Genomic DNA, 6,005 nt, shown 5'->3' on the forward strand with positions numbered 1-6,005 from the left:
AGGGCAGCCAGAGAGAAAGGCCATGTCACCTACAAAGGGAAGCCCATCAGACTAACAGCAGACCTCTCAGCAGAAATCTTACATGCCAGAAGAGATTGGGGGCCAATATTCAACATTGTTAAAGAAAAGAATTTCCAACCCAGAATTTCATATCCATCCAAACTAAGCTTCATAAGCAAAAGAGAAATAAGATCACTTTCAAGTAGGCCAGAAATGGCAACTGACTGAAGGAGCTGGTTCTGTTGCTGCTACAGGGTAAGTGGGAAAGACACCATGTATTGTCCAATTGGGACCATTACAGGAGCCTGAGGACATTTCTCTGTCATCACAGTTTTATATGCGGCACCCATAAAAGATGAGGCTGATAACATGGAAAGCTTCTCAACAGTCAAAGCAAATCCAAACACAACTCACTGCCAGAGCAAAGAGGAAATATTCATAGGATGATGATCCCCTGCCTTCAGGAGGAGAAAAACCACCGAAGAATGAAACTGGCTTGTTGTATTCAATTAAAAAATTCATTAAAGGAAGCACATCTAAGGAAGTGAGAGAAAATCCTTCACAATGGAGTAGAATTGAACGTGATATAGGTAATAATTTGATCACGTCAACACCAAGAGCAGGAGAGAAACCTAACATATAGATACCTCGAGTAAGACAGAAAAGTCAAGTAAATGGAGAAGTTGGTAGTTATGAAATGACAAATCAACATATAAAACGGAAAATTAGAAAATAATCCTTCCTTTGGCAGTCCTCCAAGGACTACTTTGTTGGAGCTGAAGAAATAGTAAAACAACTTGATATGGAACGGGTGGATGAGCTCACTACCAGTTCTACTACATCAATTAATGGAGCAGCTTACTCAAATCAAGCAGTTCAGGTGAGACCAGCAATAAATAATGGTTTAGCAAACACTGCATGTTCTCACTAATAAGTGGAAGTTGAACAATGAGAACACGGACACAGGGAGGGAAACATCACACACCAGGGCCTGTCACGGGGTGGGGGGCTAGGAGAGGGATAGCATTAGGAGGAATACCTGATGTAGATGATGGGTTGATGGGTGCCACAAACCACCATGGCACATGTATACCTATGTAACAAACCTGCACGTTCTGTACATGTATTCCAGAACTTAAAGTATACTTTAAAAAATACAAGCAACAACAACAAAAAAACCCCGCAGTGGTTTAGAAGAAGCAGAATAAAGAGTTAATCGTGATATCCCACCCGTTATAGGACCAGATAGTGGTTATTCATCAGCCCACGCAGAGGCCACCTATGAAGAAGGCTTGGAAGTATTTGACCCCTATTATTTCATCAAACATGTCCTACCACTGACAGAAGAACAACTAAATAGGAAATCTGTTCTTCATTGAAAACAAGAAGCACACCAAAATTCTCCCTAGATTTAGACTTGGATGAAATAGTAGTGCACTGTAGTCTAAATGAGGTAGAAGATGCAGCACTTACTTTTCCAGTCCTTTTCCAAGATGTCATTTATCAGGTTTATGTGATATTAATACATTTTTCAGGGAATTCCTGGAATGAATTTCTCAGATGTATGATATTATTCTTTTTACTGCTTCTAAGAAGGTGTGTGCAGGCACGTTACTGAACATAGTAGACCCTAAAAAGCAATTGGTCAGGCACCATTTTTTCTGTGAACATTGTGTTTGTGTACAAGGAAATCATATAAAGAACTTAAATATTCTTGGAAGAGATCTTTCAAAAACTGTAATAATTGACAACCCACCACAAACCTTTGCATACAAGCTTTCTAATGGAACCCCCTATAGAAAGTTGGTTTATGGATAAAGATGACAGTGAACTCCTAAAATTGATTTCATTCCTGGAGAAGCTTGTAGAACTGAGTGAAGGTATTCAACCACATATCAGAGACAGATTTCACTTGCATGATTTGCTGACCCAAGATTAAGTACAAAGACTTGTCAAATCACTAAAAGGGGAGAGATTGCAGGACCCTTTTGAACTAAGAGAAAAAGATTGTCATTACTGTTGAAATTTTGCATTTTTGTACCCCATCTTGCTTTTCTTACCTTTGATGCCCAATAATAATCAGGGGTTACAGAAAAGAGGCTTTATCTATCTTTGATTGGCATACATACAGTAGGTAGGCAAAACAGAAAAGGTCTCTAGAACTAGTGCAATTCCTGTGAAATGTTTTTTAATGTACAGGACATCTGCAGTTATAAAGGAACTCTGTTCTGCCACCAGAAGTTTGGAGCATGTAGTCACACAGGATTTTCATGATAATACAGAGATGAAAATTGACTCTTTATTTTCTCTCTGTTTTGGTTTCTAGGTGGTTTGTACCACTTTTCTGTACTTTATGGTTCTCATTTCAACAGGAATGGCCAGCAAAAGTTGTTTAATTTTTCCTGTTAAGGTTCATGAACTTTTTACATTTTTGACCTGTATTAGATTAGACTTTCATTATGTATTCTTTTTAGTTGAGGCATTATTTACAATATCAAAGACTTGGAACCAACCCAAATGCCCATCAATGATAGACTGGATAAAGAAAATGTGGTACATATACATCATGGAATACTATGCAGCCATTAAAAAACCGAGTTCATGTCCTTTGCAGGGCCATAGATGAAGCTGGAAGCCATCATCCTCAGCAAACTAACAAAGGAACAGAAAATGGTTTAGCAAACACTGAATGTTCTCACTCATAAGTGGGAGTTGAGCAGTGAGAACACATGCCTATGAAATTCAAGACCCATGGATCTTGAATTCTCATGGGTTGTAGGAGGGACCCAGTGGGAGGTAATTGAATCATGGGGGCAGGTCTTTCCTACGTGTTCTCATGATAATGAATAAATCTCATGAGATCTGACAGTTTTTAAAAGGGGGAATATCTCGGCACAAACTCTGTTCTCTTGTCTGCTGCCATGTGAGGCATGCCTTTCACCTTCCACCATGATTGAGAGGCCTCCCCAGTCATGTGTACATCCAATAAACCTCTTTCTTTTGTAAATTGCTCAGTCTTGGGTATGTCTTTACCAGCAGCATGAAAACGAACTATACAGGCTTACACCCTCTGAAGCAATGGCCCAAGCTGAAGTGGTTGGGATGCAGGGCACCAAGTCCTGAGGCTACAGAGAGAAGCCAGGACCCAGGCTTGGCCCAGGAAACCATCTTTTTCTCCTAGGCCTCTGGGCCTGTGTTGGGAGGGGTTGCTGCAAAAATCTCAGGAATGCCCTGGAGACATTTTCCCCATTGTCTTGGCTATTAACAGCTTCTATTAACAGCTTGGCTATTAACAGCTTCTCACAGCTCTTTGTTGCTTATGCAAATTTCTGCTTCTGGCTTGAATTTTTCCCCAGAAAATTGGTTTTGGTTTTCTTTTCTACAGCATAGTCAGGCTGCAAATTGTCCAAACTTTTATGTTCTGATTCCCTTTTAAACCTAACTTCCAGTTTCATGTCATCTGTTTGTGAAAACATATTACTATATGCTGTTAGGAACAGCCAAACCACATCTTGAACACTTTGCTTCTTAGAAATTTCTTCTGCCAGATATCCTAAATTATCTCTCTCAAGTTCAAAGTTCCATAGATCTCTAGGACTGGGGCAAAATACGACCAGTCTCTTTGCTAAAGCATAACAAGAGAGACCTTTACTGCAGTTCCCAACAAGTTTCTCATCTCCATCTGAGACCACCTCAGCCTTGGCTTCACTGTCCATATCACTATCAGCATTTTGGTCACAATCATTCAAGTCTCTAGGAAGTTCCAAACTTTCCCACATATTCCTGTCTTCTTCTGAGCCCCCCAAATTGTTCCAACCTCTGCCTGTTACCCACTTCCAAAGTCACTTCCACATTTTCAGGAATCTTTATAGCAGTACCCCACTTCTCTTGGTACCAATTTTCTGTAGAAGTCAATTTTCACACTGCTATGAAGAACTACCGGAGACTGGGTAATTTACATAGAAAAATGGTTTAATTGACTCACAGTTCTGCATGGCTGAGGAGGCCCCAGGAAACTTACAATCATGGCAGAAGGCAAAGGGGAAGCAAGGCATGTCTTACATGGAGGCAGGAGAGAGAGAGAAGGGGGAAGAGCCCCTTATAAAACCATCGGATTTCATGAAAATTCGCTTACTATCGTGAGGATACCATGAGGAAAATCTGTTCCTATGTTCCAATTACCTCCCACCAGGTCCCTCCTCTGACACATGGGGATTACAATTTAAGATGAGATTTGGATGAGACACAGAGCCAAACCATATCACCCTCCCAAGACTGAACCAAGAAGAAACTAAATCCCTGAATAGACCAATAGTGAGTTCTGAAATTGATGCAGTAAAAAATAGCCTATGAACCAAAAAAAGACCAGGACCAGACGGATTTCCAGTTGAATTCTACCAAAGGTACAAAGAAGAGCTGTTACCATTCCTACTGAAAATTTCTGTTCCAAAAAATTGAAAAGGAGAGACTCCTCCCTTACTCATTCTATGAGGCCAGCATCATCCTCATACCAAAACCTGGCAGAGATACAACAACAACAACAAAACCTTCAGGCCAATATTTTGATGAACATTGTTACATAAATCCTCAACAAAATACTGGCAGACTGAATCCAGCAGCACATCAAAAAGTTTATCCACCATGATCAAGTAACCTTCATCCCCAGGATGCAAGACTAGTTCAGTATACATAAATCAATAAATGTGATTTGTTACATAAACAGAACCGAAGACAAAAACTACATGATTGTATCAATAGACACAGAACAGGTGTTTGATAAAATTCAATATCTTTTCTGTTAAAAACTCACAATAAACTAGGTATTGAAGGAACATACCTCAAAATAATAAGAGCCATATGTGACAAACCCACAGCCAATATCATACTGAAGGGGAAGAAGCTGGAAGCATTTCCCTTGAAAACTGGCACAAGACAAGGTTGCCCTCTCTCACCACTTGTATTCGACATAGTATTGGAGGTTCTGGCCAGGCAATCAGGCAAGAGCAAGAAAAGGCATTCAAATAAGAAGAAAGGAAGTCAAACTATCCCTGTTTACAGAAGACATGGTCCTATATCTAGAAAACCCCATAGTCTTGCCACAAAAGCTATTTAAGCTGATAAACAACTTCAGAAAAGCCTCAGGATACAAAATCAATGTACAAAAATAGCTAGCATTCCTATACACCAACAACAGTCAAGCTGAGCGCCAAATCAGGAATGCAATCCCATTCACAGGAATGCTTTTACACTGTTGGTGTGAGTTTAAATTAGTTCAACCATTGTGGAAGACAGTGTGGTGATTCCTTAAAGATCTAGAGGCAGAAATACCATTCAACCCAGCAATCCCATTACTGCGTATATACCCAAAAGAGTATAAATTGTTCTATTATAAAGACCCATGCACTTGGGTGTTCATTGCAGCGCTATTCACAATAGCAAAGACATGGAATCAACCTAAATGCCCACCAATGAGAGACTGAATAAAGAAAAAGGGGAACATATCCACCATGGAATACTGTGCAGTGATAAAAATAAATGAGATTATGTCCTTTATGAAGACATGGATGGAGCTGAAGACCGTTATCCTTAGCAAACTAACTCAGGAACAGAAAACCGAATACCACATGTTCTCACAAGTGAGAGCTAAATGATGAGAACACATGGATACATGCAGGGGAACAACACACACTGGGGCCTATCGGGGGTTGGGGAGGCAATGGAGAGAGGGAGAGCATCAGGAAGAATAGCTAATTGATGCTGGACTTCATACCCTGGTGATGGGATGATGTATGCAGCAAATCATCATCCCATCAAGGGTACATCCTGCGCATGTACCCTTGAACTTAAAATAAAAGTTGGAAATTAAAAAAAAAAATCAGCATTTCTATATGCCAACAGTGAACAGTGGGAAAAGAAATAAAAAAAAGTAATTCCATTTACAATAGCCACATGTAAAATTAAATACTTAGGAATTAACCAAAGAAGTGAAAGATTTCTATAATGAA

At 39.8% G+C, this 6,005-nt stretch overlaps 1 pseudogene; it reads left to right on the plus strand.

Annotated features, from left to right (window-relative positions):
- Window positions 1-355: 355 nt before the first annotated feature.
- On the plus strand, window positions 356-1,939 carry LOC108514600 (CTD small phosphatase-like protein 2 pseudogene; annotated as a pseudogene).
- The last annotated feature ends 4,066 nt before the right edge of the window (window positions 1,940-6,005 follow it).

This window comes from Rhinopithecus bieti, unplaced genomic scaffold, assembly GCF_001698545.2.
Source record: "Rhinopithecus bieti isolate Rb0 unplaced genomic scaffold, ASM169854v2 scaffold_34332, whole genome shotgun sequence".
Taxonomy (NCBI): domain Eukaryota; kingdom Metazoa; phylum Chordata; class Mammalia; order Primates; family Cercopithecidae; genus Rhinopithecus; species Rhinopithecus bieti.